The 13,908-nt window shown below is 46.9% G+C and overlaps 1 protein-coding gene across 1 annotated transcript in view; it reads left to right on the forward strand.

Moving 5' to 3' along the window:
• RBM19 (RNA binding motif protein 19) overlaps window positions 1-13,908 on the forward strand; it is a 103,829-nt gene that overhangs the window by 30,927 nt on the left and 58,994 nt on the right. The window lies entirely within an intron of this gene.

Consider the following 13,908-nt stretch of genomic DNA (forward strand, 5'->3'; position numbering starts at 1 on the left):
AACAGTCTGGAAGAGACCCCATTGTTGGGTTGGAAAAGAGAGACCCCCCTCTCCCTGCCACCCATCTGATGTCCTTGGGAGCTGCTGCCGATGAGTGCCGACAATATTGAGAGAGATGGACCCATTGGCCTAATGTGGGGCATCTTCCTCCCCTCGATTATGCCCTTCTGGAACTGAGCAGAGAGGAGGATGGAGACAAAGCTAACATTAGATGACTCTGCCATCGGCCATTGCTTCTGGGTCCACCTCCCTGCCTCCTGCCCCACTAGTCCTAGTGGGCACCAGCTGCCGCAGGTTGTGATTCCTGCATTGCAAGCGGGGTTTGACTGGATGACCTTTGGAGGCCCCCTCCCTACTCTTAACAAGCCTGCCCCCTTCCCTGGCCAATCCCCTGGCAACGCCTCCCCAGGCAGGATTGGGCGATTGGCTGGGGTAGGCAGAGACCTCCAGGTATCTAGCCTGGGGAGGATGAAGCCAGCCCAAACTACCAGGAGCCACACTGGGATCTGGGGGGCTTCATGTGACCATGCAAAAGGTGCCCCCCATTTGACGTGGGAGCAGTCATTGCGTGGACAGGCAGAGTCCCCCAACCCCAGGCGACCCCCAAGCAGAATAATGACTCAAGACAACATGCTATGGGATTAAAATTGGCCACAACTTTATTAAGTTTCAGATGTAGGGAGACCTTGGCTGGGGACTGGATGTTTATCCTCCCCAGTCCCCAGCTGGGGATCTGGGAGACATCAGGGTTATCCAGAATGTGTGGGGATTGGGCTGGCTCTGGAGAACGTATCTTCAAGCAGAGAGCCAGCCCCCCGTTTCGCCACCGTTGGAGGGGAGAGCAATGACAACCTCTCGGCGTATGGCCAAGACCCCTTTAACGGGGAACCCTGGTATCACCGTGGTTCTATGCTTTTTACACCCCTGTGAATCAAAGGGTTGTGTGGGTACCAACTGTTCTTCCTTTGCCGGACCGCCAGGGGGCACTCTTAGCCTTTGCTGGAGAGGAGAGCTCAAGCTCACCCTGGAAGGCTCTTTGCTAGGCAATGATAGCTGCCGGTGGAGGTTAAAGGCTCTGGTCAGGTGGAGGTGGGAGAAACCAAGGTTCTTGTGTGTGTGGAAGCTGGTGTCTGTTGCCTTAACCTGCATCCTCAGAAATGGTTGAATGGTTGTTGGCCTGGGCCAGGGATGCACCCTCCTGCATTGATGATGGGAATGGCTGGAGAGACATTTCCTCTCCTCTGTGGCCAATCGCTATTTTTTTTCCTTACATTTGAGCTGGAGGAAACGCTCATTTCCCCACCAGGATTTGCAAGCTTACAAATTAGCGGGGGGGGGGGGTGCGAGATGGCAGAGGGAGAGGGAGCACAAAGCACACATAGGATTTCGCTTCCCAGCTCGGAGCGAAAAGGGTGCCCCTCGCCTTTGTACCTTTCTCAGAAGCCACAAGCGTGGCTCAGAGCATCTCGGTGGACCCAAAAAACGCATGTGCCGTTTTCTCATCCTCCAGAGCATTTTAATTTACTTTTTTTTAATTTTGGGTTGTTGTTCCTGTGCTGACAGTGTGTAAAGGCTGAAGACTTAGAATTTACCCAGTGGTTTGGTTTTAATTTTGATTTTGTTCGTGGACCTCTGAGTACATGCCAGAATACAAAGACCAGCACCCCTTGCCCCCTGCCTGTGAAACCCAGGAAAATTCAGGACTGGTGTCAAATCTATCTCTCTCTCTTGTTTTTCCTAGCGGGTGACTATTTCTCTGTCTCTTTTGCAATGACTGCTGCATTTTGAACTAAGTGAGGGCCGAAGGACTGGTGATGGTTGCTTTGCCCTTTGACTGCTCTGCCTGCTCTGAAAGATGGGGAAGAAGGCTCCCAGGCGCAATGAGCCGAGAGGGGCATCAGTGGAGTCCTTCCCTTTTGCATGACAGTGGCATATACCTATCCCTTTTTTTGCTTTGCGTATCTGCTTGTGGACAGGAGTTAGCAGTAATCTTGCAGTGTGTGGGGGGGGGGGAGAGAAACATTGGGATTGGGGAACAAGGGGTTAAAGAGCGCTTGGCCAGTGTCCCATTTTAGAAGAACCAGGGGGTAGGAGCTGCTTCCTTGCTTGCTCCCTCGGCTAACCACCCATTAGTCTGACTAGGTTCCCGGCGTGCAAAAAAAGGCTCCTCTGAGCATGTGCAGAGTGCCTTTCCCTCCCCCATTGAGTAAGGGACAGTCAAAAGCAAGAGAGCAAAGTTGGCAGGAGCAGAAGCTTCATTCAGTCCCCATCCCACTTTTAGAACTGCGATTCTAGTGCAGGTATAGTATGGAGAGAAATGAATGAAGTAGGAAAAGGTAGTCCTTGGGATCAGAGGTTATTTTAGGAGCCAGGGAGGAAAGCCACTAGGGTGGGGGGGGGCGGTCATTGTTCAGTGTCAGAGCACTTTCTCTGCACGTAGACCCCAGTTCAGTTCTTGGCATCTTCAGGGGAAAAGGATCAGGTACCAGGTGACAGGAAAAGACCCTTCTCTGCCTGAAACTCTGGAGAGCCACTGCCAGTCAGAATTATCAATGCCTGGCTTGATTGACAAGTGCTCTGACCTGGTTTAAAGAACAAAGGAGGATCTCCAGGTGCTTTAAATGGTTTATTATAGGCCCAGAGCATTTTTACGTGGGGTGGGGGGAGGGAAATCATTTATCAGCATACAAACAACATAAAGGGAGGGGAAATATAATTGGTTCGAAATACAATAGAGCAAAACTTGGAAAATGCAGAGCGTTGAAGGAGGAAGGTGGAAGAATGGCGCTCTTTCTCGCTTCATCTTTCAGCTCTATGGGCTTTTCAAGGCTCAGGTTAACTCTTCCGGGTGAGGTTCTTGCTCAGATCCATACAAAAGTGAATTGTGTGGGCCCTTTCTCTCTCTTTTCTGTTTCAAGGGGTGGGGTCCGTGTGTGTGTATAGGAGCGAGTGAGAGAAATGACCAGAGTGGGTGGCACCCCCGTGGTACGACCTCAAAAATCCAACTGTGCCCATTGACCTAAAACGTGGATGTCTCCTAGAGCAAGGACTCTAAATGGATGGAGCTGTATGTGATTCTCAGGGACCCTCCTGCATGCCACACCCTCCCCCCTTGAAACTTTGCACATTGAGCTTGTAGGTCTGCAGGACATTGCTACCCATGTTCAGCTCAATGTGCTTGGAAATCGCCCCTTTGATCAGGCACCTGAAAACTTGGGAGAGGATGAAACCTTGGAGCGTCATTTCCCATCATTGTAGACACTGTTAACTTAGATGGATCAATGGTCTGGCTTGGTATAAGGCAACTTCCTATATTCTCATGTGATTTTATGGTGAGAGCATGTGTGAATTTTGTATGGGACCTAGCCACAGCGACCCCGGGAATCTCATTCCCATTATCCTGGGTTTCTGTTGGTATGGGGGTGGGGAACCAGGTTTTCTTTTGCTTGTGCGTGGCTCCAGGTAATATCAACTGGTAATTTATTCTGCTTTTATTTGCTTATTTGGAGTTTTAAGGATTTGGGAAATTTCTGACTCTTGTGAAAACCTCTGCCTTTTACTGTTATTAAGCTCTGCGCATGCAGTCTGTGATTGCTGGCTTTCATGCTGCATTTTGATTCTATGGTCTATGTCTTTTGTTACCTAATTGTGTTCTTAACTTCTGCTGAAGTACACCCAGAGATCTTTTGTCATTGGACAGCATCTAAGTATCTTAAACAAATAATTGCTCAGCTGTGTTTGGCGGTTTAGGTAGCCGTAGCTTAGACTAATATTATTTTGCTTAAAACATCAAAATGTTTATTGTCATTTATTTATTAAAATGCTTGAAGATTGCTGTTCATCAGAAAAGAAATCAAAGTGATTACGACAGAGGTATATATCTATACCATGAAAAACCATGTAAACATTTAAAATCAGATATCGAGTAACTGTTACGTGCAGATGTTTTCTGAATTGCCCGTGCATATAAGCTTGGCGATAGAAAAGCTTTCAGCAGGAGTTTAAAGACTAAAGCAGAAGCACTGTTGGCAGAGTATTCCACAGGACTGCCAATAATCTCAGTGATTGAGTTGACATGTAAGGGTTAAGCCGATCCCTAAGGTACCCTGGACTTAAGTTGTTCAGGCTTTGTAGTAACACAAGACCTTGAACCTGTATTGGTGGTATTGCAGCCCGTGCAAATATTTTGGCAATGGGGTCAGCTATGTGCCCCATCAGCTGTCTGGCCACCACGTTCTGTATCAGCTGGAGCTTCCGAACCAGGCCCAAGGGCAGCCCATTGCAGTAGCAGACCCTCCAAGTGTCCCTATTTTCCAGTAAGATGTGGGGATATAAATAGTAAAATCATCATTATGTAATGGGACGTCCCTATTTTCATCGGAGGAATATTGGAGGGTATGTAGTAGTCCAGCCTCAAGGTTATGTTGACATCTGCAGGTGTGGAAGTCGGTGTGCTGGACTGGCCTAGTTAATGGACTGGATGAGAGCCAATAAAGTGAAGCTCAATCCAGAAAAGGCTGAGGCACTGTTAGTGGGCAGTTCCCTTCACCAGGTGTCTGAGACATTGCCTGCTCTTAATAATAATATTAATAATTTTATTATTCGTATCCTGCCCATCTGATTGGGTTGCCACTCTGGGTGGCTTCCAACGTATATAAAAACATAATACAGTTGTACCTCGGGTTAAGTACTTAATTCGTTCCAGAGGTCCATTCGTAACCTAAAACTGTTCTTAACCTGAAGCACCACTTTAGCTAATGGGGCCTCCTGCTGCTGCCGCGCCGCCGGAGCACAATTTCTGTTCTCATCCTGAAGCAAAGTTCTTAACCTGAAGCACTATTTCTGAGTTAGCAGAGTCTGTAACCTGAAGCATATGTAACCTGAGGTACCACTGTAAAACTTTAAACATTAAAAACTTCCCGATACAGGGCTTCCTTCAGATGTCCTCTAAAGCTTGTATAGTTACTTATCTCCTTGACATCTGATGGATGGATGTTCCACAGGGCGGGTGCCACTACCGAGAAGGCCCTCACTGCCTGGTTCCCTGTAACCTCACTTCTCGCAGTGAGGGAACCTTGGAGCTGGATCTCAGTGTCTGGGCTGCTCTTAATGCGGTTGCACACCCTCTGAAGAGCGGGTCCGTAACTGGGGGCTACTACTGGATCCATCTCTGTCGCTTGAGGCTCAGGTAGCCTCTGTGACCCAGCTGCACCCCTTTCTGGACAGGGATAGCCTAACCTCTGGGTTAGATTGCCGCAATGCGAGATATGTGGGGACAGTTTGGAAACGTCAGCTGGTGCAGAATTCAGCAGCTAGGCTGCTCACAGGGGCAAGGCAGTTTGAGCATATAACGCCAAACCTGGTCTGAGTGCACTGGCTGCCAGCTAGTTTTTTCCCCCTTCTCTTTTTTGTTCCATGCACAGAGGAGCCCAGACCCACAGATAACAGCCTCGCTCCAGAGAACAAGGAGTCTTGCTGTCAGTTGTTTGTGCCGGGCAGCTCCTTCACTCTGGGCTTTAGAGCAAAGATATATATTCCAGAAGAGCATCTAAACAAAACTCAGCAGTGGCTTCGTTTCCCTCCTGCAAAACACACGCACACTGAAATGAACACTTCTCAGAAGTAGTTTTTCTCCTCCTGCGGTGACTGCAATCGAAATGGCAGTGGGCAAAGGATTTTTCTAGCTGGCAGCAGAATTGAAAACTCTCCCTGGTAGTTTTAGGTGCAAATGCAGGTAGACGGTGGCTGAGTTCTTAAAATGCCTAATATATATTTGTGGTTGGTGTGTGTGTGTGTGTGTCTTCAGCCAAGCTCTGAGACAGCTGGCACCAGCTGTTCCCAATCTGGCACAGACAGACCAAAGTCAAAAGAATCAGAGGCAGGTGATGTTGTCAAAGGTAGGCTGGCAATCAGGTTCCAAATCAGCAAGAGAAGGCGAAGGAAGGGCGGTCAAAGAAAGTAAGAAGATGGTTCTGGATTAGGCCAGTGGGCCCATGTAGACCCACACCCTGTTCTCACAGTGGCCAACCAGATATCCATGAGAAACCTGCAAAGCAGGACCTGACACAAGAGCGCTCTTCCCTCCGGCAGTTTGCAGCAACCGGTTTTCAGGTGCATCACTGCTTTCAACCACATAGGCAGAGCACAGCCATCATGGCCACTGATACCCCTTTCCTCCATGAATTTGTCCAATCCTCTTTTAAAGCCATCTAAGTTGGCAGCCGTCGCTGCCTCCTGCAGAAGCGAGTTCCATAGTTTAACTAAAAAAGTCCTTTTTTCTTATCCTCCCTGAATCTTCTGCTTTGCATGCGGCTCCAGGCATCTCCTAGGTTAGCGTTGGGAAGAACTCCTGCCTGAGAGTCCAGGGAGCTGCTGGCAGTCAGTGTAATAATAATAATAATAATAATAATTTATTTATACCCCACCCTTCTGGCTGGGTTTCCCCAGCCACTCAGGGCGGCTCCCAACCGAATGTTAAAAACACAATACATCATTAAACATTAAAAACTTCCCTAAACAGGGCTGCCTTCAGATGTCTTTTAAAAGTCAGATAGTTGTTTATTTCCTTAACATCTGATGGGAGGGCGTTCTACAGGGCGGGCACCACTACCAAGAAGGCCCTCTGTCTGGTTCCCTGTAACCTAACTTCTCACAGTGAGGGAACCACCAGAAGGCCCTCGGAGTTGGACCTCAGAGTCTGGGCAGAACAATGGGGGTGGAGACGCTCCTTCAGATATACTGGACCAAGGCCGTTTAGGGGTTTAAAGGTCAGCACCAACACTTTGAATTGTGCTCGGAAACGTCCTGAGAGCCAATGTAGGTCTTTCATGACCAGTGTAATATGGTCACGACGGCCACTCCCAGTCACCAGTCTGGAGAGCATCGCACAAATCCGCAGATGACATTACTGATCTTCATTGGATGTCTAGGAGTTCTAGTGTCATGAGAAAAGGAGAAAAACTTTTCTCTGTCCACTTTCTCTACGCATTGCACAATTTTATCAACTTCTGTCACATTGCCTCTTGGCTCTCCTTTTCTCTAAACTAAAAACACTACAACATCGTTCATTTGCTCATCGTCTTTTCTCTGCGGAAGGTGGTGCTGGTTGTTCCATAGGCAGTGGGCAGGTGAGCAGGCAGTGGAGATAACAGAAGGAAGAGAGGGTAGGTTCATTCGGAAGGAGAAGAGACCCACAGGTAGAGAGCATCTTGCCCAATGACCCTCATTCTCACACCCAACTCCCAACAACAACCTGGGACCGTCTCCGGTGCTCCCCACAAATTGCCCAAACTGGGCGGTGTTCATGCCGTGGCCCTGCTAGAGAGCTGCAGCAGTGCAAGGGTTAAAAGAGGCGAACGGAGGAAACAAGGTATTTCAGACTCTCATTATTCACTGCCAGCTTTCCCCAAAATGGTATTAATTTTGTGCTGTCACGCAGGACTGCATCGTGTCTGTTCCAGTGGAGCCTAGCAGGGACTGGGTGGGGAAGGTGCACACGGCCTCCCTGCCAAACGGATGCTTTTTTATTTCTTTCTTTTTTTTCTTTATTGAAGGAGCAGCTTTGGCTGTTAAAAAAAAGGGGGGGGGGTTATTTATTTATTTTGCTTCTTCCCCATCCTGAGTACCTTCAATCTGGGAAGCTGGTGGGATTGGGTGCCTTGTGTTGGGCTTCTCCCTTCAAATTTTCCACCACCCCCTCTTAGCTACACAACTGGTGACTCCAAAATTTCATGGCAGGTTGCAGGGAAGGCGTATCCTCTTGAGAAATTAGGTGCTGTTGTGTTTTATTTGCATTTAATCTCCTACACCAAGGTAACACCCAGCTCCATATATTTATCTGAGAGGAGTGAGAAACCTTGTAGGACAGTGGTTCCCAATGGGCTAAAGTGCTGTGGGCCCCCTGTTTTTCAAAATCCAAGCCGTGGACCCCCTACTGTTCAAAAATTTGTGGTAGTTTTTGTTATGTTACGTGAATGGTGCCACGGACCCACTGGGTGATTATACGCAGACCCCCTGTGGTTTGTGGACCAGTACTTGGGAACCAATGCTGTAGGAGATTATAACACCCGCCCTCATAAGCTGCTGTGTATGGTCTTTCTACCCCTTAAAAACTCCAGCCGTTGTAGCCTGCAATTTTACCTATGGTTCCCTGAGGACTAGAACCATGCCTACATGAGCCAGTGTGGTGTAGTGGTTAAGAGCAGTAGTCTTGTAATCTGGGGAACCGGGTTTGCGTCTCTGCTCTTCCATATGCAGCTGCTGGGTGACCTTGGGCCAGTCACACTTCTCTGAAGTCTCTCAGCCCCACTCACCTCACAGAGTGTTTGTTGTGGGGGAGGAAGGGAAAGGAGAATGTTAGCCGCTTTGAGACTCCTGAAGGGGAGTGAAAGGCGGGATATCAAATCCAAACTCTTCTTCTTCTTCTTCTTCTACATGGCTGTACGGAGAATGAGTAGTCAGCATGCTGCTCTCTGGATGTGGGACTGCAACTCTAATCATCCTTGACTGTTGGCCATGCTGGCTGAGGCTGATGGGAACTTGAAGCTGCCATTGTATTGGCTAGCCCTGGTGTAGAGAAAGACCAGTCCGATTTTCCTACCTCTTCATACATTTATTCATGTTCTCGTCCCTAAGCATTTACTGGGTTGTCCTATGTTTTGGCTACAGGTAGGAGATAAAATCTTCTTTCCTTTATGTAAACAAAAACTCCCTGTATGAATAAAACAAGCATATTAAGGAGAAGAAAACAAGCATATCGAGGAGAAGATTAAATCTTTTTCCGTATCTGTGTTTGTATTTTATATATGCTAGCTGACAGTACTTCCTGGCATTGCTCAGGAATTCTTAGAAACCAAAAAACACTGAGATTTATACATGGATAATTATTTGTATAGCTTCTTAATAGGGCTTGGCGATATATCTTACAAAACTGTTTTGAAGTTCGTATCTTGATATCTGTTTCATATTTTTTGACATGGCAATATATTGTGAATCATGATGTGTGCGTGCTATGCAAAAATCACAATGTGGGAGAAACCACGAAGCCAGACAATGCTCTACATAGCTCTATCCTTATTTCAGACATTGTGATCTATTGGTATATCACTATGTTTAGCTGATGATATATTGCAATATAGAAAACCAGATATCGCCCAGCCCTACTTCTTAAGGCCAGGGGGACGATGACACCTATTTGCATTCTAAGGCTGTTGGGTATGGCATACAATCCTGCCAAATTTTGTTAAAAGCATTGGAGTTTTGAAAGGTTCGGGTCTGCCATCTTGCTTCAAAATGGCGTCCAATTTGTAGCCGAACATAGAGGATAACCTGCTCCTCAGTCTCAGGAACCATCACGCCAAATTTTGTTACGCTATCATTATGAGTTGTCTGAATGCATAGGAATTAGATGGACAGACAGACAAAGAAACTTCAAAATCTATGGATGATTATGTAGATGATTGAGGAGGATGTTGTGGATGATAGACATGAATAAGGTCAGCTTTGAATTTGACCCAAAGAAGCTGAATGTTAGAAGATTCACGATAGACGAAAGCAAATTTGTCACACACTGCATAGTTGAACTATGGAACTCACTTCAACAAGAGGTAGTGATGACAGCCATGACAAACCTAGACAGCATCTTAAAAAGCAGAGACATCACCTTGCCGACAAAGGTCCGTATAGTTAAAGCTATGGTTTTCCCGGTAGTGATATATGGAAGTGAGAGCTGGACCATAAAGAAAGCTGATCGCCAAAGAATTGATGCGTTTGAATTCTGGTGCTGGAGGAGACTCTTGAGAGTCCCATGGACTGCAAGAAGATCAAACCTCTCCATTCTGAAGGAAATCAGCCCTGAGTGCTCACTGGAAGAACAGATCCTGAAGCTGAGGCTCCAGTACTTTGGCCACCTCATTAGAAGAGAAGACTCCCTAGAAAAAACCCTGTTGTTGGGAAAGATGGAGGGCACAAGGAGAAGGGGAGGACAGAGAACGAGATGGTTGGACAGTGTTCTCGAAGCTACGAACATGAGTTTGACCAAACTGCAGGAGGCAGTGGAAGACAGGAGTGCCTGGCATGCTCTGGTCCATGGGGTCACGAAGAATCGGACATGACTAAACGACTAAACAACCACCACCACCACCACAATGGCAGTGTTCTACCTTTCCTGACCAAGCCAGTATGCTTCTGAAGACCAGCTGCTGGTCTTCAGCAGAGGGAGAGAACTTTTGCCCCACCCTCACCACCTGCTTGTGGGCTTCCCATTGGGGCACCTGGTTGGCCACTGTGAGAGACCAAGATGCTGGACTAAATAGTTCTTTGGTCTGAGCTAGGAGGTCTGCTCTGGGCTTCTTATGGGCTGGATTTGTCCACAACAAAGCTCAGAATCCAGCCTCATTTGGTAAGCCACTATCTCTCAAAGCTTCGATTCCCCCACCTGCATAATGGAAACAAGGGTTGATCTCTTCTGCAGGGATGTTTGGAGCACCGATGCAATGTCTTCAACTATCTCCCCGTGGCGGCCACCACTCTTCCTCCACCTGGTACCCCTTTGTGTTTGTGTGTGTCCACCTCCACCGATGATTAAGTGTTTATGCCGCATCTTTAACATTTGCTTGGATATTTCCTTTTTATCCCTAAGCTATTCAAATGGGGGGGGGGGTGAGCAGCTACATCCCCACACCTTTCCCCATGCCCCCTTGTTTTGTATCTCATTTTCGCACTATCATCGAGCTCTTCCCCCTCCTTCTCCAGCTCCTGTTTGCAAGTCTGTTTTGACAGCTTCTGTCAGTAAAGTGCAGCTGGCTGCCATCACCTCTTATTGGCTGCAGACACCTCTGGCATCATGCTGAATATGATTAAAATCTGATTAATGGCGGAGGGGAGGAGGCGAAGTAGGTGCTCCCCACCCCAAACAAGCACCTTGCAACACCACCATCTTAAACTGTTTCAAAGGCCACTAGGGCTGTTTGTATTTCTCCAAGTGCTGGGGCCCAGAGAAGAAATAAACAAAAGGATGTGTGCTAATGGCCCCTGGACAGTCTTTTCACATAATTGATTTTGGGGTGGTGGAGTTGAGACTGATAGGTATAGCCAACATGGCGGAATACAAGTCCCAGTGTTCCTAGCCAGCATGGACAGTGAAGCTAAGAAGAGATTTGCTGCTGAATCAGGCTGATGGCCCACCTTGCCAGGCATCCTGTTCTCAGAGTGACCAAAAAGTGGTAAGGCCTCAAAGCAGGAGGTGAACATAGCTGTCATGATGGTGATGATTATTTGTATCCCACACACCTGACTGGGTTGCCCCAGCCGCTGTGGGAGGCTTCCAACATATATAAAAACACCATAAAACATTAAACATTCACAAGTTTCCTTATATAGGACGACCTTCAGATGTCTTCTAAAGGTTATATAGTTACTCATCTCCTTGACACCTGACATTCTAACAGGGCGGGCGCCACTACTGAGAAGGTCCTCTGCCTGGTGCCCTGTAGCTTCACTTCTTGCAGTGAGGGAACCACCGGAAGGCCCTCAGTGCTGGACCTCAGGGTCCGGGCTGAATGATGGGGGTGAAGATGCTCCTTCAGGTATACAGGGCCAAGGCTGTTTAGTGCTTTAAAGGTCAGCACCAACACTTTGAATTGTGCTCAGAAACATACTGGGAGCCAATGTAGGTCTTTCAGGACTGGTGTGGTATGGTCCCAGTGGCTGCTCCCAGTCACCAGTCTAGCTGCTGCATCCTGGATTAGTTGTAGTTTCCGAGTCACCTTCAAATTAGCCCCACATAGAGCGCATGGATTTGTCTAATCCTCCTGGATCAGTCCAAAGGCCCATCTACCCCAGCTCCCTGTTCTCACAGTGGCCAAGCAGTTATCTATTCATTAAAGAAATCAGGGTGGTTTGCAGCAGCCATGCATAAAGCCATACAAATTTTAAGATCAGAAATCAGCTGTTGTGGAAAGAAGTACTCTTAATTGCCTGCATAAATAAGCCTGAAGCCATAGCAAAGTTTTCAGCTGGCTTTTGAAAGTTGAAACAGAAGGCGCCTGCTGAATCTCTGTTGACATAGAGTATTCCACAGGATTGGGCCAATGGCAGTAAAGGCTCGGTTTCTTGTTGCTATCAAATGAGCCTCGCTAACTCAGGGAATGGACAACCATGTTCCTACAGATGATGTCAGTCATTGAACTGGGATATAAGGGTACAGATGGTCCCTACGGTGCCCCAGACCTAAGTTGTTCAGGGCTTTGTAAATTAATGCAGGTTAATTGCAGAAAAGTCAAAACTAATAGCAGTTGCTCCTATACAGGCACAAGGAAAGGCGTGGTCCCTTTTTAGTACCATATTATAAAAACTGTAGAATAATGTAGAGTGCATTTTTTAAAAAAAAAATCTGTCAACTAACAATATGATAGATCATTCTAACATCTGTATTATTCTATAAGTGGTTCCTTTTATTTTATCTGTTAAGAAGGTTACAGTCAATGTACTTGGTGCTGTTTAGGAATTTTGAGAAACCACAGAATCAGTGCCGTTTTGAAGGTTCGATTTGCAATCTTGGTTCAAAATGGCGTCCGGTTGTATTGCAACATAGACGGAAACCTCCTCTTTTCTCCCAGGATTTCGTTATATAATCAGTGGCGTTTTGAAAGTTTAAGTCTGCCATCTTGATTTAAAACGGCACCCAGTTGTATAGAAACATTAGGGGAACAAACCCTGCTCCTTGATCTTAGGAACTGCCACGGCAGATTTGGCTATGATATCTCGAGAGCTGTCCAAATGCAGAGCAAGCAAACAACTTTCCAAAATATGTAGTAGACGTTACTCGGAAAACCCCATTAAGAACAATTGCCTCTGTGGCAGATGAGCTAACGACAGATAATTTTTTCATTTCTCTTCTAAGGTTGTGCCAGATCTTTCTGGCTCCAGTTCAGTTTTCTGTGCCCATTTTCCTGGCTTTGAAGCCCTGAAGGAGAGAGCGAGCAACCTCTTCCTTTTCTTTTGGAGAATTATTTCACATTCCAAGATCTTGCCATTTCTTTAATGGAAATGCGTAATGAGAATCCCCACAACCTTAGTGGATTTGCATTTATTTGATCTTCTGTGCACGTTTTCCCCATTCCCCTCATTAAAATAATTAATCTAGCCAAAGTCGTTTTCTGGAATTATACAAAGTAAAGTTCTTCAAAGTCTACTTAGTTTAAAGAAAAAAGAAAGCATCATTTAATTTTTGATAAGGACACCTCCCTCCTAGATTCATTCTTTTGCAGTTTGGTCACTATTGTGACCCCCATGTGGCCACCTGGCTTCTGTAAAACTCGTCTTCAGTTTCAATGAACAAATCAGGTGTGGATGGGCGTAAGTAACCTGTTGCATTGCATCTGAACAATTACTCACTGCTGAAATTCCCCAGAAACTGCTCCTGTAATATCTAGTACGATGACTCCCAAACTGTATTCCAGGGTGAGTTATTCAATTAAATATGAGCCCCAGTTGCCCATCCAGAGGCGATGAGCCTTTGATAACTGCATTGCAGGACATTGGACTAGATTGCTTCCACCTCTAAAGCTCTTGGATCCTTGTCATGGCAGGGGTGGTCATGGCTCCTACTGGGATCCCAGCATCCCAGCCCACATCCCAGCTACAGGACTAAGTGGTCCCAGCTCAATATCCACAGGCAGCTTCCATGTCTTATAATTATTAATTATTATTATTATTATTATTTATTTATTTATACCTCGCCCATCTGGCTGAGGTATTAAAAACTTCCCTAAACAGGGAAGTCTATGCCACTTTATGCAGCATGGCACAGGCCACCACCAGCCAGGCCAGCCTCCTTGGCCCGGGGGGGGGGGACCTTCTGGCTGGCTCCCCTGCCATGCCACCTTGGGAGCCCTTGCCGACGTGTAG

The sequence above is a fragment of the Podarcis pityusensis genome (assembly GCF_964106645.2).
Source record: "Podarcis pityusensis genome assembly, chromosome: 16".
Taxonomy (NCBI): Eukaryota; Metazoa; Chordata; class Lepidosauria; order Squamata; family Lacertidae; genus Podarcis; species Podarcis pityusensis.